The sequence below is a fragment of the Ahaetulla prasina genome, chromosome 13 (assembly GCF_028640845.1).
Source record: "Ahaetulla prasina isolate Xishuangbanna chromosome 13, ASM2864084v1, whole genome shotgun sequence".
NCBI classification, from domain to species: domain Eukaryota; kingdom Metazoa; phylum Chordata; class Lepidosauria; order Squamata; family Colubridae; genus Ahaetulla; species Ahaetulla prasina.
Window position 1 is genome coordinate 24,817,013 of NC_080551.1, and position 23,605 is coordinate 24,840,617.

Here is a 23,605-nt window from a genome sequence, read left to right on the forward strand (position 1 = left end):
TTTCCTTCCTCTTTTCCAGCATTTTGAGACATGCCTCAGGTAGCAAATTTGGGGTTACCTTTAAGGAACCAGAAATTCCCAAAATAAATTATTTGATTTTGTCTAAGGGAATACTGAGGTTATGAAGAAGACCAAGTGAAGCCAATGGGACAACAGAAATTAAATGGGGAGGGCTAAATAAAAAAGTTAGGATTTGGGAGCGCCAAAGAATGGAGGTCTTTGAACTCTGGTGCTGGAGAAGACTCCTGCGAGTCCCTTGGAATGCAAGGCGATCCAACTGGTCAGTCCTAGAGGAGATCAATCGTGACTTCTCTTTAGAAAGCCAGATCCTGAAGAGGAAACTCAAATACTTTGGCCACCTAAGGAGAAGGAAGGACTCCCTGGAGAAGAGCCTCATGCTGTGAAAGATTGAGGGCAAAAGAAGAACAGGACGACAGAGAACAAGGTGGCTGGATGGAGTCACTGAAGCAGTCAGCATGAGCTTAAATGAACTCCAGAGGATGATAGAGGACAGGAAGGCCTGGAGGAATGTTGTCCATGGGGTCGTGATGGGTCAGACCTGACTTCGCAACTAACAACAACAAAATGAAAAGGGGAAAAAACAAATGTTCTCTAAAAAGAAGGGGAAACCTACCACAAAAGTCCTCTTCCTTTCACTAAGTGTCCACTGGGGGTCTCCACAAGTCCACACAGTTGTGAAGTTCTCCATGAATTGGGCATGTGTACATTTAAGTGTCGTTTTCATCAATTTATATTTATATAAACTTTCCCCACAGTTTATGGGAAGGAAGTGGATCTACCCAGCCACTTGCTCAATTCCACTCAGTCTGTCTTTGTATTTATTCCTCGTGATAAGCGTTCCATACGAATGTAGTTTTATTGGGTGGTTGTGATTAGGTGACCAGGACACGCAGATACAGCATCTGATGGCAACGGACCAATATAAACAAATCTTTAAAGGAAAATGGAACCAAGTACTCACAAACACACCATTCCCCAAACCAAAAACTGGGGGCTTTTGCTTCCCATCTCGTGAACTCTCAATATTGAGATATTTATGATAGTTGATATTTATCAACTCTCAGTATCAAAACTGAAGACCATGGAAAATCAATAGGAAAGGAATCAAGAATATCTCACTCTAGTTTTTGCATGAAAACTCGGCTTTGCGTTGTATAGATCTATCTCATTGGAAGTTTCAGGCTACCTTCTAGGAGGCCCACAATGGTTAGAAGAACAACCATTCTTGTCTTCTCCATCTTTGAGAAGTAGTGTGGGATTATGAAGGTCATCTATGACCATCAGAGTCAGTTGACATAGATACATCTGCCTCTTCTATGTCGAGCTGTCAAAGATGCTAGTGAACGTGACATAGCTTGTAAGTTCCACATTTTCATCTGCAGACAATACTATGCAAATGAATTGCATAGCAGTGTAATAATTCTCCATGTGAGTTGGAAGGAGGAAGTCAAGAAGGATCACTAAGTTTGCGGTGATACTGTAGCTGCTTCCATTACAGAACTCCCCTTCAATACTTTTGTCCAAAGGATCTACGTTCTTCTACAGATCGGTGTGTATGCAGCTTGGAACTATCTCTCCAGGATTTCCATTCTCGCCCAACAAAAATCTGCTGAAACCCAACCTTAAAATCCTCCCCTTTGTCTGCTGAAGTAAGAGCTCAGCCTTCCAGAGGACACCACAATAGAGAAAGGAGAAATGCAGATAAGCTCTTAGCAAATGCAGGGTGCCAAGATGGCCTCAGTTTACCTCCCTGAGCAACTTTTCATCTTCTCTGTAAAATCTGCAGATTAGTTGGGGGGGGGAGTGTTTTGCCCCAGGTGCTATCTTTTGGAATGCACCTCTCCCATGACATCATGACTGAATGGAGAAAAAGTAAAGAGAGAAGAGGGGAAAGGATATCGTCAGGTTCTCGCCCCATGGAGGAGAACATTCCAGCCTTTTATTTTGGGAAGGTGATTTATCTCCCGTTCCTAGCAAGTCTCTCTTCAGGAGAAACCAGAACTTAAGAAAGGCAGCAGGCAGGCAGCCTCCTGAATTAGCATGACAAAGAAGAAGCTCTCCTACAATCTCTGGAAATCCATCAAGAGACCACAAACTCTTGCTGAGTTAGCTGAAGAAGCATTCTTCATAGATAATACCCAACTCAATTGACATTGCTCAAGCTAACAAGCAAAGGAGATCAAAGCTTCTGCCTTTGGAATGCTCGGCTCCTGATGCTTTGGAAGGACGGAGTCGAATGAGCCGAATGAGCCCATGCGGGCTGCAACATGTCTACCAAACAATGGAGAGCGAGCGAGTCCCATAAACAGGTAGGGCTGTTATTCTTGCCCAGGACTCAGAGGAGAACAAGCTAAAATGACAATGTTCCAAAGGCAGATCTGGAGCCTCTCTAAAACGGACGTAATTTTTCAGCAGGAAGGGAAATTATTCAAGACACAGAGAAGAGCCGCTTTAACCAGCATTTGTTTTCATTTAACCGCACATAAATAAAATGCAATCAACGCTAATTTCTCTCCCCACCCCCACCCCGCCCTTAGTTGTAACCATAGGCTGCTTCTGGCCTTCCCTTCTCTGGGGCAAAACAACTGACGGGAAAGGCACTGGGATCGGCCTTTTGATATTGCTGTTAATTGCAGAGGAAATTATTAATGGAGGTAGTCCTTGACTGACAGCCACAGTGGCGATCGAAATTTCCATCGCTAAGCAAAATGGTTGTTTAAATGAATTGCACCTCATTTTATGACCTTTTTGGCCATGGTTGTTAAGCCAATCACTGAGGCTGTGAAGTGAATCATTCGGTCATTAAGCAATCTCAGCTTCTCCTGTTGACTTCATTTGTGGAAGCCAGTTTATGAAGGTCACAAGCGGTGATCATTTGACTCCAGGATGCTGCAATTGTATTGAATTTATGCTAGTCGCCAAGGTACTGAATTTTCATCCCATGACATTGAGAATGCTGCGATGGTCATAAGTGTGAGGACCGGCCATAAGTCACTTTTTTTTCAGTGCTGTTGCAACTTTAAACGTCACTAAACAAATGGCTGTAAGTCAAGGACTACTGTACTTTGAGGGGCGTCAAGGAAGTCCAACAGCAACGTCTGAAAGCATGAAAAGGCAGGAGGTACGGAAAGAGATTGTGTCTTAGGATGGATGATGGTTGACAAGAGCTGTCAGGTGCAAAGGATCAGGATCATACATTAAGTTGCAGTTCAAGTCTACACAGAAGAATCTAGTCAACTGAAGTTCAATACTAAATTGATGCGAGATACCAGTCAACGGAATTCAAGACAGGTCAGACTTGGATCATTTGCGGCAATGTAAGGATTCTAAGCTGATAACACACTTAACTCCACCACCTAGCTCTGCCTGTTTTTCTCCTTCAAAAGATCTCTCTTTCAAAAAAAAAAGGGCTTCGTTTGCAAAATTGCAAAGACAAGGAGCATCTGGTGGTCAGCCTTGGTTTTCAAGGATACATCATCAATCTTGCTAGTCCAGTTCTGGACCCCTCCAAGGGGTCTATGCCTCCAAGCTCAAAGAGAAAAGGTCGTTTCTTCTCCTCACTTCCCGGGAATGTTTTGGTCCAAGTTTAGTTCAACTTTGGAATTTGCTTCCTGCAGAGCAAAGACTTGAGAGCTGAGCCACATCTGGGATCTTCTCCTCCAACAGAGGAAGAGGGAAAAAACGGCAAGGGGCAGCTTGAACAGATGAGTTTTGTTTCATAAAATAAAGGAAGAGATTGAATTAAATGAATGCCCGCTAATAAAGAATTCCCCTCATGATTATCAAGCTATCGAGCGAACAAAAGAGTGGACTTCAACTCCCAGAATTCCCTAGCAAGCATATGAAACGATGTCATCGTTTCGGTTATGTTGTGCAGCACTTTTAAAAGGTTTAACTTGAAAAGCAAGATGACAATACTCCGAATGAACTTAATACAGTTGTACGTTTGAAGGAGAGCTTGAATTATTCGCAATCTGCTTTTGTCAAACAAGTTTAAAGGGGGGCCAGCCAACTACATCTTCACCACAACTTGAGAAAGCAAGATGTCAGCAGTCGTGTTGCTGAACGGGCATAAATAAAAGTTAAATATTGCTTGGATGCAATTGCCAGCATTCTGCTCCAATCCTCTAATGAATTGCTACAAGTCCATGCTTCCCAAACAACAGTGAGTTCCCGGTCTCTTTCTCCCCCTTTCCAAGTTGGCTCGCAAGATCTGGCTTTTTTGTTATTTTTTTTTTTAATCAGGTTGGCCGCTGGTAAGATTCTTAAGAAATGCATCTCGCCCTAATGAGATAACCAAAAGCAGAATTATATTAGCAGGCATGGGGCACGGCTGGGCCCAGGACAAAGTTATTTCATCAAACGTGATGCTTCTCTCTTGCCCAGAGGAAACCTTCAGATCTTGGGCAATTGCAAAGCCATGAAAATATATGATCCAGCAGGGTTGCCACCCGGAAAAAAGGGGCAGCGAGAATTTAAAAGGCCTCCCAAATTAAAACGCCTGGCAAAGTTGAAAATGTTGAAAGTCCCTGGTGGTAATAAGATCAACAAGTTTGCTCAGATTGTTTCTTTGCATGCAAGGAAAAGGGGGAAAAAAGGAAAGTTAGCTCACACGGTCTGGCTTTGTCCAAAAGACTGAACCACGTTTCCATTGTATTTTTGCCTGGTGTCTTTGATTGAACTAACCATGGTTAGGTTAACCGTCGGTGATTGTGTAATATGTGTACAACCTGCGCTTGGCTTCCAAGGAACCATGGTTAATTTTAAAAAAAAGAGGGAGGATCAATTAATACTAAAATAGAGGTATTGTCTTCTTAATTAGTGCTCATTAATTAAAACCATGGGTGGGTGACTCAATGGGCTAAAATACAGATCCCGGATTGTAAAGCACATTGCCTAAATTCATACAACTTCCTAAGTCAAAATCAAATAACAGAATAACAGAGCTGGAAGGGACCTTGGAGGTCTTCTAGTCCAACCCCCTACTTAAGCAGGAGACCCTATGCATCCCAGACCAATGGTTGCCCAGTCTCTTCTTAAAAACATCCAGTGTTGACGCACCCACAACCTCTGAAGGCAAGTCGTTCCATCGATTAATTGTTCTCTCTATCAAGAAATTTCTCCTTAGTTCTAGGTTGCTTCTCTCTTTGATCAGTGTCCATCCATTGCTTCTTGTCCTGCTTTCAGGTGCTTTGAGGAATAGCTTGACGCATTCTTCTCTGTGGCCCATTTATAAGACTCATTGATGATTGTGTATTGTGTGAACTTAACTATCTTTTTTTGAAACATGCAACACTCGCTCCACACGGTTGTTACATTAGCTCTGAATTTTCCATCTGACACATCTTATCTTGCACTCCATTCTTTTGGAAGGCAACACTCTCTGTTATGTATACTAATGTTATTGGCAAAGGGGATGGAGTCAATGAATATGATTCTTATTTGCCCTCTAAATACTTCAAAACAGTCTGAATATTCCTTTTTAAAAGGATGTAGATCTGAATCAACTTGGCAACGATCAGCTGCATGGTGGATAGACAGAAGGAGCTTTGATCAGCAGATTGCTCCAAAGGGACCTTCTGCGTAGGGCTATCTCCAGGTTTCATAATCCTTCCAAATTTCTTTAGCAACGTTTTTCTTTTCACTTTCTTCTTAAAATAATTGTTCCCCAGCATTAACGCTACGCTCAACAGCCTTTGTGTAAACAGAGCAGATGATCCATTTTGAAACTTTGGAGAGAGGGGGGGGGGGAGAAACTACTTGACCTCTGGGTTCTCCCAAAAGTAAATTTTGAAATATAGGCAGTGTTTCCTTTCCTTCCTTCCTTTTTTTTTTTTTTTTAAATTGACTTTTGGCCTTGGAGAATCTTGGAAGAGGTTGGACGTAGCACTGAAAGGCTGAGATCTAAAGAGCGGGCAGGTTTTAAAACAGGTGGGTAATTTTGCTTTGGCTGGAGGTGAGAGAAACATCTTCATAGCTATGGAGTGAGGAACCATGCACAAATATAGCTGGTCCAGATGGAAGTGCCTGAGATGATAAAGCCATGGGTGGTGACCTTCTAGGTTGAAGGTAGATCTGCATCTGGGTCTCTCCAGTCCCAGTTCAACACTTTAAAAAAGCCGCTGCAACATCCATTCCTTCTCTTTTTGTGCTGAGATGCCCTGTGGTTTCCTCTCTCCATTCTGCTGTGATGAGTCCATGAGGACTGTCAACATTCCAGCACTGCTCTAAACTTTATGGTTCTACAACCCAACAAGACAGAAACAGACTTCAGAGGATAATTAGAACTGCAGAAAAAAAAACAATGGCTACCAACCTGCCTTCCATTGAGGACCTGTATACTGCATGAGTCAAAAAGAGGGCTGTGAAAATATCTACAGACCCCTCACATCCAGGACATAAACTGTTTCAACTCCTACCATCAAAACAATGCAACAATTTTCACTGCATATCAGAACAACTAGACACAAGAACAGTTTTTCCCCGAACACCATCACTCTGCTAAACAAATAATTCCCTCAACACTGTCAAACTATTTACTAAATCTGCACTGCTATTAATCTTCTCATCATTCCCATCACCCATCTCCTTCCACTTATGGCTGTAACTTTGTTGCTTGTATCCTTACAATTTATATTGATATTGTTTCCTGATTGCTTATTCATACCCTATGACTATCATTAAGTGTTGTACCTTATGATTCTTGATGAACGCATCTTTTCTTTTATGTACACTGAGAGCATATGCAACAAGACAAATTCCTTGTGTCCAATCACACTTGGCCAATAAAGAATTCTATTCTATTCTATTCTATTCTATTCTATTCTAAACTTTATCAACCATGAGCCCTTCACAGCAGATTAACTTGGTTCTGATGTTTGGTAAATCTAACACAAGTGAGAAAATGTAACTGAATTTTCCCCAAGTGGATCTGGAATAAAACAATTATGCTGTGTAGCGCAACTGTCCCAGATCAGCCATGAACATGCCTCAGCCTTCTCTGTCACCCTGGAAGGTCAGATCGTATCAAATATCAAAGCCGTCCAAGACTTGGGCCCCCAATGATGGTTAATGCGCTCTTGTCTGGAATTAATTTCAGACTTTTTTTTTTTTAACACAGCATCTCCATCCCACAGCCAGACCCTGAGAGAGCCACTAACAGCTCAAGCCAAAGCAGATAAAAAGAGAAGACAGTGTTGCAGAGATGTTGTTTGAGAAAGAAAATAGTTGTTTCCAGAACAACCTGGAATGGGAACACGGTACATCTGAGTATAGTTTTATTTACTGCACAGCCACACATTACATCAGAGTTAAGCTAGTATTTCTTTCTTTCTTTTTTTTCTTTTTTTTATTTACATTTATATCCCGCCCTTCTCTGAAGACTCAGGGCGGCTTACAGTGTGTAAGGCAATAGTCTCATTCTATTTGTATATTTACAAAGTCAACTTATTGCCCCCCCCCAACAATCTGGGTCCTCATTTTACCTACCTTATAAAGGATGGAAGGCTGAGTCAACCTTGGGCCTGGTGGGATTCGAGCCTGCAGTATTTGCAGGCTGCTGTGTTTTAATAACAGGCTATAACAGGCTTTTTTCTTTTGTAGGTAGAGCCCACTTACCTGTATCAAAGCAAGTTTTATACTTGCTTATTTAAAGGTAACAATATCGAATAAGCCACAACTGACCAGTTCACACACAAGATGATTTTGGACACCATGTTTCCAAGAAAGATATTGACAACTCTAATAAATCTAATAAATAATAATAATAATAATAATAATAATAATAATAATAATAATAATAATAATAATAACAACTTAGGATAGGTTCAGAGGAGAGCTATAGAAATCCAAGGATAGACAGTGTCAAGACAACTCAAAGACATTTGAGATGTTCAATCTGGAGAAAACAAGACACGATAGCCTTATTTATTTATTTATTTATTTATTAATTACATTTATATACCGCCCTATCTCCCGAGGGACTCAGGGCGGTTCACAGGCAAGTAAAAGACATATAAATACAGACTAAAACCACAGTTAAAAAACTTATTCTACAAAGCCGAATTAAAAAGCAATATAAATAATAAAAACCATTTAAAACCAATATAAATTTAAAAACTAATCCAGTCCTGCGCAGATGAATAAGTGTGTTTTAAGCTCGCGACGGAAGGTTCGGAGGTCCGGAAGTTGACGGAGTCCTGGGGGAAGTTCGTTCCAGAGGGTGGGAGCCCCCACAGAGAAGGCCCTTCCCCTGGGTGTCGCCAGACGGCACTGCCTAGCTGATGGCACCCTGAGGAGTCCCTCTCTGTGAGAGCGCACGGGTCGGTGAGAGGTATTCGGTAGCAGTAGGCGGTCCCGTAAGTAACCCGGCCCTATGCCATGGAGCGCTTTAAAGATGGTCACCAAAACCTTGAAGCGCACCCGGAAGGCCACAGGTAGCCAGTGCAGTCTGCGCAGGATAGGTGTCACACGGGAGCCACGAGGGGCTCCCTCTATCACCCGCGCAGCCGCGTTCTGGACTAACTGAAGCCTCCGGATGCCCCTCAAGGGGAGCCCCATGTAGAGAGCATTGCAGTAATCCAGACGAGACGTCACGAGGGCGTGAGTGACCGTGCATAAGGCATCCCGGTCTAGAAAGGGGCGCAACTGGCGCACCAGGCGAACCTGGTGGAAAGCTCTCCTGGAGACGGCCGCCAAATGATCTTCAAAAGACAGCTGTCCATCCAGGAGGACGCCTAAGTTGCGCACCCTCTCCATCGGGGCCAATGACTCGCCCCCAACAGTCAGCCGTGGACTCAGCTGACTGTACCGGGATGCCGGCATCCACAGCCACTCTGTCTTGGAGGGATTGAGCCTGAGCCTGTTTCTCCCCATCCAGACCCGTACGGCTTGTTCAAGAACAGAAAGAGAAGTTATAGGGAAGATGTACAAGATCTAATTTCCACAGTTACAGAAACGTTGCAGTTCCTGGCATATTGTTTAAGTACGAGAAGAAACTTTCTGGCAGGAAGACCTCTCTCGTAATGGAACCATCTTTGTGGTTCCACATCTCTGGATGGGTTTTAAGAAGAAGCTGACCAGCCATCTCTCAAGAATCATTTCGTTGGTTTTCCTACCCCTTGCAGAAGATTGGATGGGATGATCCTTGAGTCTCTTCCAACTCCCCAACTCCATAATTCTACGCTGAAGCATGAACCATGGTTTGACAAACCACCACTGGATTCACACGGCCCATTCATCCATAATGTAATGAGATTGGATGGGATGATCCTTGAGTCTCTTCCAACTCCCCAACTCCATAATTCTACGCTAAAGCATGAACCATGGTTTGACAAACCACCATTGGATTCACACAGCCCACTCATCCATAATGTAATGAATTTTTGGCTTAACCAAGTGATGGAGTCCAGATCTTCCAGGAAGTGAGAACCACAGCATTCTCCTGACAACGGAACGGTTCCCGGTTCCCAGTTCCAGGGGACCAATTCTCCCGGCGGAAGAGAGAGGTCTCTTTCTTTGCCATTTGGCAAAATTCCAGGTGGAGAGGAGGGGGGAAAGGGTGGGAAAAATCTTTGCCAAACTACTATCACCAAAAAGAATAATGTACTCACATGTTGCAAGCTATAAATTATGTGTCTTTTTTTTTTTTTTTTACAAAGAACAGCTTTCACAAGAGCTGATGTTATCCATTATCCACTCTCCATTGTCAGACTCACACAAACGGAGCCCACAGCCTTCAACGGCCCTCTTACTCTTAAATCTTGCAACTTGTTGCTTTGCAGAAAAGGCGGCCTAATGAAAGCCCACTCAGCTATTTGTTGAGCTCGATGGCGAAGAATGTCTAAGGGGATGAAGAGGAACAGGCCTAAAAGCAAATGACGTGTCTGGAAAGGAGATTTAAACATTAAATGTGACGGATGGAATGCATAGCTGTGGTTTCAAATTTTCAAAGCCTGCACCACTTACAAATAAATGTCTTGAGCAAAGCAACCATTTTTTAAAAAAAAATCTCATGGCTGGCTGAGGAATTCTGGGAATTGAAGTCCACACATGAAGGTCCTTGGTGCCCTCTGAGCTTGGTTATTTTCTTGCAGATGTTTCATTATCCAAACTACAGTACAGTACGTAATATCATCGGTGCTAGTCATTTCAACCCCTACAAATATTCTCTTTTATTGGTCCACAAGTCTTAAAATTGCCAAGTTTGGAGAGCCCTGTTTTAAACCATTAAATAGACTTTCCTTGGAGAAGGGATGTCCCACCTTGGCAACTTTAAAACTTGTGGACAAGACATGGGCCGTAAGAGAAAGCCTGATGGTTTCCCCTCTGCCAACGGGTCTCAAGGTCCCTGCCTGCTTCTCCTGGATTCATTGTCTTCTGCCACCAATTGAGCGAGTGGATCCCAAATTGCTTTGACTTGTCCTATGGACCAAACTGATCACCAACTAAAGATAACCTGAGATTTCCCCAACTTCATTTGACATTCTTCTGCCGTTTCAAAAGGTCCCGTAAACCATTCTGCTTTGGTTGGAGAAATGCTGGTGAGCACAATGCTTTCCCTCAAACTCCCTTTGAAGAAATGTGTGAGGAGAAAAGAATGAAAGGGGGGGGGATCCTAAACACAAAATACCCACCCACCCTATGATTTGGGCATTCAGATCCCACAGACCAGGAAAAGGAATCTATTTAGTGTCGGTTTTCTTCACTTTATGATGCAAACCAGTCCTCCTCTTTTAATGAACCCAAACTCTGAAGACATTTCAAAGCTTCTTCAAAGATTTATGGAGGAAGCCACAGTTAGGCATTTTACACATGCCGCCTTTTTTATTCCCTCAACTTTGAGATGGGGATGCCGAGGTTTTGTTTGGTTTGTTACCATGACAATCTGTTTATTTTATTTTTTTAACCCTTCCAGCATTCAGTTGTAAGTTTTCTTGAAGAAACCTCATGCTCTATTCCACTCCCTATTGGAAGATTGTCTGTCTGTCTGCCTGCCTGTCTGCCTGCCTGTCTGTCTGTCTGTCTGTCTATCTATCCTCATCCATCCATCGTTATATTTCCTTCCTTCCTTCCTTCCTTCCTTCCTTCCTTCCTTCCTTCCTTCCTTCCTCCTTTCCTTTCCTTTCCTTTCCTTTCTTCCTCTCTTCTCAAAATATTGTTCTATCATCCATCCATCCATCCATTATCTATCACCTCTTTTTCTTATCTGTCTGTCTTGTCTGTCTATCTATCTATCTATCTATCTATCTATCTATCTATCTATCCATCCATCCATCCATCCATCCATCCATCCATCCATCATAATAAAACCATATCAATACAGAAATGAAAGAACAGACTGAAAACAGAATTAAACCAGATTAAAACCTATAAGTAAAATATCTGAAGGACTATAGCCCATTTGCCTCAACCATCTTGATGACCAAGGATTCATCCTTGTCTTATATATATAAGATTTTATGAGTTGATACTTGGTAATAAATGCACCAGCTTGTCATAAATCTTTCAGTTATCCTTGGTCTACTGTTCATTTCCTTCTCTTTTGTCTTCCTTTTCCACAGATCTCAGCCAGATTCTGATCTCTGAGATACTTGAAACTCTCAAATCAGAGAAAACAGTTATACTTGATGATTATTTCAGATAACAATTTTAAGCTTTGATCTACCAGTCTAAAAAAAAAACCCCGCTCACTGCTTTACTTAGCTAAACAGAAGTTATCCAGAATAACTCAAAGCCAAGAAAATCGGAATAAATCAAGTTGGAAACACAGGGTAAGTGTCTGCATTTTGTGAGGCTTCTGCAGAGTTGATCATCTTTCTACAAAACTTTCTACAAAATGGGGGGTTAATAAGTTTATTTTTATATATATGACCATTGATGGGGAAGAGAAAGAGACAGGGGGACCAGAACAACTCAAGGATTGTGAAATTTCCTTTTTAAAGCAAACTCTCAACTTAAATGAGATACTTTTTCATGCCGGACAGATTTCACAAAATGTGCTTTTTCCTGAACTAAATTGCTTCCATGCATTTTTGTTATTAGTACAGTGATCAATTGGCTGGGTTCCTCTAGATTCCAATCCGGATAAAGCTGCTTCCAACTTATCTCCACTTAAACCGTGTTCAAACTATAAGCGAGGCTAATTTGTGGCCGGCCTGATACCCCACCCACGCTCAGCCCTCAGCTCAGGTTTAACCATGGTTTAAGAGAGATCCTAATTTGTACCAGGGTTTGTTGCCAAGAGATTTCTCAGAACTAGGATGACTGTTGTTGGATCCAGATGGGGAGGTTAATCAGCCTCTAATCTCCCTTTTTTGGCTTTTGGAGACATAAATACCCCGCCTAATACCGTTTTTAAAAAAATCATTTTCTGCGTGACGTTGCCTGCTAAAGCAATTTGTTTTCAAGGAATTGCTTCACTCTTAGACCAAAGCAAAGGCAGAAAATAAGTGGGGGGGGGAGAGAAGCATCGATCGTCAACCGTACAGCCACTGAAAGCTGCTGGGACAGAATCCAAAGTGGTGATTCACCATTTTGGGTCAAATCCGAAGGCAGCTCATATTAACCGACGGGAAGAAAGTATTTCTGTTGTATGAAAGTAAGAGGGATGCATTCTGAGGTTGGCGTGTGTGAAACGTCTCAATCGCAGGTCCTGTTTCTGTAATCACGACACATATATTTGCAAAAAAGAAAGAAAGAAAGAAAGCTTCTCCTTCTACCAGCTGCCTCTCCGTTCGAGGTTCACCGGTATCCAAGAGGCCTCAATCCATCAGAGCATTAGCCGTGCAGACTGGAACCGAAACAATTTAGACCCCAATTTATCTGAGAATTGACTTGACCAAGTGGCATCTCCCAACAATGCACGATTAGAGGTTTTCTGTTTAATATGCAAGACTTCGTTTGGAGCCAGGGTAGATGTTAATTGCAACTCTCCATGGACCCTTCTGGAGAAGTGCCTGGGACGTTCTAAGGGGGTTTTACTCTGCAAACATGTTTGCTGCATTCAGCAATGGGAAAAGTATGGAAAAACTGCCTGGGGGGGGGGAGGGAATTCACCCTAGAATTTAACTAAAAGATGCAGCAGCTGGAGCCTAAATAGTTACTGAAATGGGAACTGATCTCTAAAAGATGATTGCGTGTGAACGGCTGATGCAGATTTCAAATGTGCGTTGATGGGTTTTAATAACTGATGGCTGTTTGGTGTGTGTCACTTCCTTGCACAGAAGCTGGGGGGAAAAAACATTTTCTAGTGGAAAGAATTCTCCCTGACATTCATCAGAATTGATCTTATTTATGCTGTTTTCTTACTTATGGAAGACTACCTCCTACCTAACTCCCAACCCATCATAAAAGATCCCACTGGCTACGGCCATGGTTTTCTCCAAGCTTGGTTGATTTGTTGCAGATATTTTATTACCCAACTAGGTAACATTATCAGTGCTAGAAACTCCACTCCTTTGTAGTACTGATGATGTTACCTAGTTGGGTAATGAAACATCTGCACGAAAACAACCAAGCTCAGAGAACACCGAGGACCTCACAATCCTCCTCCTCCTCCTCCTCCTCTCCTCCTTCCCCACTTCTCCTCTTTTCCTTCTTCACTCTGCAAACCCCACTCCCTTCTACCGCTGGTGATGTTACCTATCTGGGTAATAAAACGTCTGCAAGAAAACAACCACACTCGGAGAACATCAAGAACCATACAGTTCAGCCCCGAGCTACAAATATTCCCTTCTATTCATATAAGGATCCCAGCTTAATTGAATTCAACCAGTCTCCACTGTGGTTATACATGCACCAAACCCTCCTTTGTCCTGCCTGCCACAACTTGCTTTCGTCAATGGTTGAATCACAGCATTTGCACTTTTGCAAAATTACACCTTTGCTTCCTGGTCGAATTGCAAAGCCAGCAGACTGGAAACATTTGCCTCCCAGGGTTTCTTGCCATAGATACAGATAAAGCTCAGCCTTCTGTCACCGGAGCTATGAAAGTGATAAAGGCAGGATTTTTTTTTAAAAAAAACAAACCAAATAAATATATATCAGAAAACTCCTATACACCCCCGCGGGTTTGCACAATTCCATCTGGCCACCTGGTTCATCCCAAAGAAGCAAAATTGTCAGCCATTTTTAAGCCATCTCTTTCAACAGGTTCTTGAAACACAATAGAGGAAGGAGACAGAAGAATGTAGGGTTTAAGCAAACACAAAGAGACCGTGAAAAGTGCAAATATTGACATGAAAATTCAGCCAATGAATAAGTGGAAGAACTATCCTTGTCGGCAAAAAAAAAAAAGGGGGGGGGGAGAAGTTCCTTCCTTCAGCTAGAAGCCAAGATCAACTCGTTCCCTGCTGGATGAGCCGGTTGCCTTCCAGGCATCAATAAATAAATAGTCCAAATATTTTGCATTCCTTCTCTACCCCAACACAATCACAAACACACCACCCTCACCAAGCAGGAGATTTCCAATTCATTACCTCATTACAAGCCAAAGAGGACACGGATTTCCAAACATTTTGTTTTAAGGATAGGCTCAAAAATAATTTTGAGGGCAGAAGTAGTCCTCTGGGGATTTGGCAGGGTTGCTGAAGGAAACCTCCCCATGGATTCAGTTTGGCCAGTGGCTAGAAACATGTCAGATCTGAGTGGGGGGGAAAGATGTTGTTTTTAGAGCATGCTTGTGATAGGGATAGGCACAGGAGGACAAGGAAGCTGGTCAGAAGGAGAACCAAGCTGAAAAGAAGGAGGAATTTCCTGATGAAGTGTGAAGAATTAATCGATGGAAAAACTTGCCACCTGGAATGGTGGGTTCTCCATCGCTGGAGATCTTCAAGAAAAGATTGGACAACCATTTGGCCAGGTTGGTATAAGGATTCCTACCTTGGGCAGCAGGTTGGATCCAAGGTCACTTCTAGCCCTATGATTCTATGATTTTATGATGCTATGGTTCTAAGATGCTAGGATTCCATGATTATATCATGCTAGGATTCTATGATATTATGATTCCATGATTTTATGATGCTACGTATGATTCTATGATTCCCTGATTCCATGGTTTTATGAAGCTCTGACGCTATAATGCTACGATGCTATAATTCTATGATAAAAAGTGAGAACCAAAGCCAGCAGGAAACCAAGAAAATAATCCCAGAGCCAGATGCAAAGAATAGCACACATAAATTGAATTCTTATTAAAAAGAAAATGGTGCATGATCTGACGTTCAAGAAAGAGCTATAGACTCCTAGAAAGGCCACCTCTAGTTTGCCTTCAAGATTAACCTCACCGAGGAATCTTTCGCTATCCATCTCATTTTGTAGGAAATAGCCCTGGTAACCATAACACCACTAAAACATAAGCTAAACAACCAAAATGCAGAAGAATAAATAAGGAAAGGAGTTTATTCAAAGGGTAGTTGTGTTTATCTCTTATGGTAGCCCACCCACTATTTGTTTGACTGAGAACCTACATCCTGATTAAAAAAGAGAGAAGATTCTCCCCTCTCCCTCCCTCTATCAACAATTCAGGGATGGAATTTTATTCATGGTTTAATCCATGGTTTATCTTTCATCCTGGGTTTACTCTGCGGGACATTTAACCTTCATCTCTGTTTGCAGCTCCTGCTCAAGACTAGACTCAAGCCAACCTTAAGGATGATGGTTTATCTAAATTCCTTGGCTGCCCAACTCCAATACATCTTGAAAGTTTTATTTTATTTTATTTATTATTTATTTTTATTTATTTATTTCGTCAAGCATGTATTTTATGACAGATACAAGTGTAAACATAATTATAAATACCTGTAAAGGATACGAATAAAAGAAAACATTAGGACAGGGACGGTAGGCATGCTGGTGCTCTTATGCACGCCCCTTACAGACCTCTTAGGAATGGGGTGAGGTCTACAGTAGACAATCTAAGGTGAAAGTTTTGGGGATTTGGGGAAGAAACCACCGAGTCAGGTAGTGCATTCCAGGCATTGACCACTCTGTTAATTAAAGAGTTAATCAAATTAACTCTTTAATTTGATAATTAAATCAAATTAATTAATTAACTCTGTTAATTAAAGGTTAATTGAAGAGACAAGTCTGATATCAATAAAAGAGAGTATTTGTAGCTCAGGGTTCAGTTCTGAGGCCCTTGGTGCTCTCTGATCTTCGCTGTTTTCTTACAGCGATTTCATTACCCAAGTAGGTAAGCTCATCAGTGCTAGAAGGGGCTGGCTTGCCCTCTGTTTAAATACAAGTGGCTTGATGATCATTATCAGCACTGATAATGTTCTCTAGTTGGGTCATGAAATGTCTGCAAGAAAACCACAAAGCTCAGAGACCACCAAGGACCCCACAATTCCTCCTCCTCTTCCTTCTCCTCCTCCTCCTCCTCCTCTCCACAAACCCTCACTCCCTTCTAGCACTGATGATGTTCTCTAGTTGGGTCATGAAATGTCTGCAAGAAAATCACCAAGCTCAGAGAGCCTCCTAGGATGCCACAGATGTATCTGAGAATAGCAAGTCCCCAAGATGAAGAGATATAAAGACACCCACGTCAAAGACAGCCACGTTGAGGATAGACTGGAACAGTAAATGGGACAAGACCCCGAGAAGACCGAAGGCAATAATGAAAAGGAAAAGAAACAGACCAAAGTGGGAGATTTAAACACACATTTTGGCTCCAGATCTGGGATTTATTTATTTATTTTTTTATTTATTTTTTTGAGTGAGAACACTGAAGAGTGTGAAAGCCACCAGAGAACTCAAGAGCAGGTCTGTTCCAATGGTGGAATTCACAAAGAATGCATTCAAGTCTTTTCGCGAGCTAAAATTTTCTGAACAGATGGATCGCGCATTGATGGCCCCGGACCAAGGCCTTTCAGAATGAGCTAACAGGAGCCGCTCTCTGCATATTCAATCATCCCAGCAAGACCATTTTCGATAGTTTCTTGATCCAAGAGAGAAATCAGAAAAAGTCTATTCCCTCCCCTTTGCAAAAAAAAAAAAAAAGAAAGAAAGAAAGAAAAGAAAAAAGAAAGAAAGCCAAGTTGTGAACTGCTGAAAGTCAAAATAATTTAATATTATAGTTTCGGTGGGATAAACCCAGCTGGCTTTTAAAAAGAGGAAAACACAGCAACCGCTCCAGAACAACATGGCAGAAGTCTCCAAGAATCCCCCAACCCCATCCATGGGTAAGGTTTTGCACATCCCCACAGATCAGTGAAAACATCTGGAGAATAGACCCAAAGAGAAACCGAAGTTCAATTGTTGTTTTACCATATGTCAGCAGGAACGCGGGGGAATTCTTAACAAGGAAGCGATTAAACTGAAGGCGATCGACATATGTTCTATACTTAGGACTGGAGGCCTGAATTCTTGTAAATAGGATTCTGCTCCTGACTCTGGGTGCAGAGCCAGAAAAAGTAATAATACTAATAATAAAAATGCACAAATGTTTTGTTACTCAGCAGTGAGTGTCCTTGCTCTGGACTGACTTTGTTTGCCAGCAGTGAGATCAGCTGCAGCTAAATTGATAGAATCATAGGGTTGTGATGGACCTTGCAGGTCTTCTAATCCAGGGGTCTCCAACCCTGGCAACTTTAAGACTTGTGAACTTCAACTCCCAGAATTCTGGAAGTTGAAGTCCACAAGTCTTAAAGTTGTTAAGGTTGGAGACCCCTGTTCTAGTCCACCCCCTGATCAAGGCAGGACAAATGGCTGCCCAATCTCTTCTTAAAAACCTCCAGTGATAGAGAAGGGAGGGAGGGAGGGAGGGAGGGAGGAGGGAAGGAGGAGGAAGGAAGGAAGGAAGGAAGGAGAGAGAGGGAGGGAGGGAGGGAGGGAGGGAGGAAGGAAGGAGGGAAGGAAGAAAGGAAGGGATAACAGCATAACAGCATAACACAATAACAGAGTTGGAAGGGACCTTGGAGGTCTTCTAGTCCAACCCCCTGCTTGAGCAGGAGATTCCTTCCTTCCTTCCTTCCTCCCTCCCTCCCTCCCTCCTTCCCTCCCTCCCTTCCGTCCTTCTCCATCACTGGAGATTTTTAAGAAGAGACTGGGCAGCTATTTGTCCAGAGTATTACTGGGTCTCCTGCTTGAGCAGGGGGTTGGACTAGAAGACCTCCAAGGTCCCTTCCAACTCTGTTGTTCTGTGTTCTGGCACTTGAGATGAAGGATGAGATGCTCCCCAGATGCAATTATCCTCAGTAGCATCACTCAGATGAACCCAGGAGGGTGAAACAGAAGATCAGGCAAAAGGGAGATCACATTTCATGGAGGAAGGAGAGAAAGAATGTTCCCAGGGTATCCATCTTGCTTCAGTTCACCCTCATGACACCCAAAACTTTGCCCTGCTGATCTTCTACCTTCAATGAATCCCATGTTTGACACCAAACATTGACCTTAGCTTGATTCCAATAATGGCCAGTTGTTAGCCAAAGGGAAGCTATGTTCTAAAAAGTATTTTCCCATGTTAGAAGTTTAAGTGAGGAAATTAAGAGACTCCAGAGATATTTCACAAGAAGAGTCGTCCACTCCTCCGCTCGCAATAAAATACCTTATGCCACCAGATTCCAAATTTTGGGCTTAGACAACTTAGAACTTTGCTGTCTTCGGTCTGACCTAAGCATAGTACATAAAATTATCTACCACAATGTCCTACTAGCCAATGAAATACTTCAGCTTCAACCACAACTATACACGAGCAAATAATAGATACAAACTCAAGGTAAACTGATCCAAACTCGATTGCAGAAAATATGGCTTCAATAACAGAGTGGTCAATGCCTGGAATGTACTACCAGACTCTGTAGTTTCTTCCCCAAACCCCCAAAACTTTAAGCTTAAACTGTCTACTGTTGACCTCACCCCATTCCTAAGAGGTCTGTAAGAGGTGTGCATAAGCACACCTGCGTGCCTACCGTCCCTGTCCTAATATTCCTTTTTTATTTACTCTTTTCATGTATCCAAATGATGTTTATAATTTTACCTGTTATCTTATATGTGATTGACAAAATAAATAAATAAAATAAATAAATAAATAAATTGGTTTGTGACAATCCAGGATAGAAAACAGTAGGACATCCATTTTGTTGGGGTTTTTACCATACTTTGAAGCAGGAGAAGGAGGCACTCAAAAAGCCATTTCCAATGGCATCCAATGGACCAGCGAAGCCATAAAAACCAGCTCTTTGCCTTTATTTTGATGAAGCGATTTGATGGGCAACAGAGGAATGCCAGGGAATTTTGGCAGCCAAACAGAATCAATCAGAGTTCAATACCTTCTTAGAGGCAGGTGATCCCTTGTCCCTTAACCTCACTTTGTTGTGACGCAGCTTTTCACAGGGAGCCGTTAATGGACTTTTCATACATATGTTAATGTCTTTGGGGAAGAAAACCCCCTTGTATTTTTTCTCCCATTCGTTTCAATCCGATTGCTGTAACAAAACCCGGGTTTTATTATAAACTCCCCAAACTATTTAGACAGCAGCTTCACGTCCTCAGATACAACTTGTGTGAAATTTCCTCCACCCTGAATGTGGTATTCATTGGCATTGACCTGTAAGCATCGTTTTTTTTCTCTCCCAGTTCTGGCTTCTACTGAAATCTGGATAATTTCCCTTCGGTCAAGATTATGGAAGGTTGAGAGTTCACCTCTAAGCTGAAATAGCAGGAAACAAAAACTCCCTTTCTGAAAGGGGAGATTAAAGTTTGTTTACAGGAGGAAAAAGCCTGCCTTTTTTTAAGACCAGCAAACGGAGGGGTGCAGAGGTGGAAAACTCATAAAAAAAATCCGTATTAAGTCCATCCTATAAAAGGGATCTGAATAAACAAGAATGTGGTCCAAAGATGTGGAGGGTTCTTTTATTTAAACATGACTTTATGAAAAGCCCAGCGTTTCACCCACATTGAGAGATGTGTTCAAAATAGACTTTTTTTGTAGCCTGAAATGGGATACAGCCTTGTCATGATCAACATCTCCAAGTTTTTCATAAACTGTCTGACTTTATTTGCTCAAGTTAATCTAATATATATTGATTGAGATTCCACTTCAGATGGAACACATTTTATGGGTTACTGATTAAAAAAGTTAAAAAAAAAACTTTTTGGCTGCCAAAGGACAAAAAGAGGAGATTGAGGGACCTCTTTAAATCATGACTGCTCTCCACAAGATCCCAGCTGTGGAGGAAGCACAATTCCAGATTATCCTCGTGTTTAAGTCATTTGACGTTCATTTTTCCTGGATGCTTATATCCATAAGCCCAGTGGTGGGATTCAGCCAGTTCGCACCACTTCGGGAGAACCGGTTGTTAAATTATTTGAATCCCACCACTGCATAAGCCTCTTGAGCTGTTTGCCTTCATACAAAGGAATTCCCATGGCCTCTTCTGGGTCCTTCTGCTAGAATTTGCAAAGGCATACCCATAGAAACCTACGGAGGATTTCTTTCGCATACCTAGTACAAATTGCAGACAAATATCCCAGTTCCTCCACCAACCCTTCTCAACCCACAGATTTCTCACCAGGAGAACTCCTGTGCCTCAGTTGTCTCTGGGTTTGCTTACAAACTGAATACATTACCAAGAAATGGCAAAAACGAGGAGCCCCCCCCCCAAGTGCGTTCGATTAATTTCATACAAGCATGACATCAGACTTCATTTCTTTCATGCCTGCTTCAGGGCATCTTTGAAGGTTTCCTCCCTCTCTTCACACAGACGTATAAATCATTTTGGGAGATTAATGATAATTGACTGCATTAATGCAAGGCTGTCTACCTTTTTGTGTCTACGAGTTCAGCCAGCCAGGTTTCCTTCCAATGACTCTCAGAAGAGAAGAGAGAAGGGCTATTGTGCTGAGAAAGGCAGCGAACGCGTTGACAGGTGGTTGAACCCTTGGATCATCAACGCTTAAGGTACTTCAGGGTGACATTTCTCAGGACCTTCTCCTGAAGCTGAGGGATCTCGCCAAATAGAGCTCTTTTCTCTTCCCTTCCTTTTGTTGGTACCATTATCGGACGTGTTGACAGAAGAAAAGGGCGTGCATTGAACGCATGAAGGGGGCCCGAAAAATTGACACCCAAACAGATGTTGCAACAAGGTTTCATGGAATCTGAAACCCAGCCATTTAGACTCTTAAATCCAAAGCCATGCCTGCCTGATGCAGGAAGAGAAAATAAACCTTCAGACAGAGGGTTGTCCAGTTTCTGCTGGAAGACTTCCAATGGAGACGAGTCTACCATTTCTCAAATTTGCTCCCCCCACCAAAAAAATTGAAGAAATAAAATTTGACTCTACTATTGCCTCCATATTTGTCAAATTTAGCACACAATTGGGGAGAAATTTGATGTGGTAAACACCTTTATGATGGAAATACAATATTCACAATACCCCAAAGTCACATTTTACCCTTTTGACTTTACTGCAATTTATTGTTTAAATCAATAAATAAAGCTTTGCTGGCTGAGGGACTCTGGGAGTTGAAGTCCACAAGTCTTAAAGGGACCAAGGTTGGAGACCCCTGGTTTAAATTGTCCTTAATTGTCCTTAAATCCTTAATCTGTATGGGTTCACTCTCCTTCATTCCTTTATCCTTCCTACTCCATAGGGCTCCCCATGAATGTATTAGGGTTCAGAACCATTTGGAAAGCAATAAAATATCTCGAATTTGTATGCTTGAATGCCTGTCAAAAATTCCCTAAATTTTCTTTGATTGAAGAATTGCTTTTAGGTTTTTTTGATATCTTGCTGAGGAGGAACCATACTTTAAAATAATAACGAGTGAAGTCAAGTTAGAAATTCAACTGGATGAATTTAACGAGAAATAAATATGGCTAATGGGATTAGTTTTCATTGGATTTAACATTCTTCTCTTATATCACAATAACATTGCAATACAAGACAAACTTTTGGCAGTCCTTCAGGAACCCGCCAAAGGAGTCTCAAGTTGTCTTCTTCTGTTTCATAGTTGTTGACAATATTTGGAATATGAGAGCTTGTAGGCCCATAATTTCTGTAGGCATGGCATAACTGGACTTCAACGTTATTTATGACATTATTTCAATTTATAGCACTGAGAATAACCCTGAAATGGCTCGTATGCGTTGGTGAAAGGGAAACGGTTTTGAATCTACCTTTTGATGAGATTTTCTGAATGGCTTCCCTTATTTATTTTGCTGAAATGCCTTGTTTATCATCAAACTCCAAGGAAAATTAGGAAAGAGGATAGGAAAGAAAAGGAAACGGTTCTGGTAAGTAAATTATATGGCTTTAAAATTCATTTCCATGTTATGTTAGTGCATACAGGGCACATATTCAAAATGACAGCCCTGGGAATAAACGCCGACTGAGGTTGTAAGCTCTAAATTTTGTGCTGAGCTGGGTCTGTTCCACCTATAAATTTTAAAAATGCCCATTTTTGGGGTATTTTTGAAGGGAAAGTTCCAAAGGTGTTTTTCTGACTGGTTCTTACCCAGCTCGCAGTTCATAGTTTTCTTCCAGATTAAACTGCACAATTCCATATCAGGCTTGCATCCAAAAATGCATATTATTATTTTAATGATTATTTAATTAGATGAATTATTATTTATTTATAATCAGGTCAGCTCTCGACAGCAGGAATTCACTCTACTTGCAATTCCTCAAATGCCAAAGCAGGCACAAGGAACGCTTTGACAGGTAGACATTTTCACGCGCTTTCGAAGGAAAACCTCAGCTTGGTTTCTGAGGGAAATGCACTGAAAACAATTCTATGAGGTCTCCTCAGAGGCTGGGGGTTGACACTTCCTCATGCTTGGTCCCACCTTCTGAATTTCCTCCTCCTATTCCACAGTCACATCAAGGAGCAGGTAGCAGTCTGCAGTGGCTGCTCAGGGTTCTTAAATTCATGTTCCTCGGCATAAAAGGAACCATCCTCAAAGAAAAGTGAATTTTGGGTCCAGGAAGCAACTGAAGGCAGAGCTGATTGGAAAGGAGAAGGTCAAGAGAGGCAACTCTGCAGAAGTGCCCTTTCTCACAACAGTCAGCAGCAACAAAGATAACTAGGGAGCTGGAGGCTGAAACGAAGGATGAACGGTTGAGGAAACTGGGTATGTCAAGTCTAATGAAGAGAAGGACTAGAGCAGAGGTGTATTCATCAGGTTCTGACCAGTTCTGGAGAACCGGTAGTGGAAATTTTGAGTAGTTCGGAGAACCGGTAAAGACTACCTCTGACTGGCCCTGCCCCCATCTATTCTCTGCCTCCTTAGTCCCAGCTGATTGGGAGGAAATGGGGATTTTGCAGTATCCTTCCCTGGAGTGGGGTGGGAATGGAGATTTTATCCTTCCCCTGCCACGCCCACCAATCCACACCACACCCACCAATCCACACCCACAGAACCAGTAGGAAAAATTTTGAATCCCACCACTGGACTAGAGGTAACATGATAGCAGTGTTCCAATATTGGAGGGGCTGCTACAGAGAAGAGGGGGTCAACTTATTTTCCAAACCACCAGAAGGCAGAACAAGAAGCAATAGATGGAAACCGATCAAGGAGAGAAGCAACCTAGAACTAAAGAAATGGTAGAGGGTCTCCTCCTTAAGCAAGGGGTTGGACTAGAAG

General features: G+C 42.1%; 1 protein-coding gene across 1 annotated transcript in view; it reads right to left on the reverse strand.

Moving 5' to 3' along the window:
* Positions 1 to 23,605, reverse strand: part of THSD4 (thrombospondin type 1 domain containing 4) — a 181,260-nt gene that overhangs the window by 120,374 nt on the left and 37,281 nt on the right. The gene's annotated exons all lie outside the window — the stretch shown is intronic.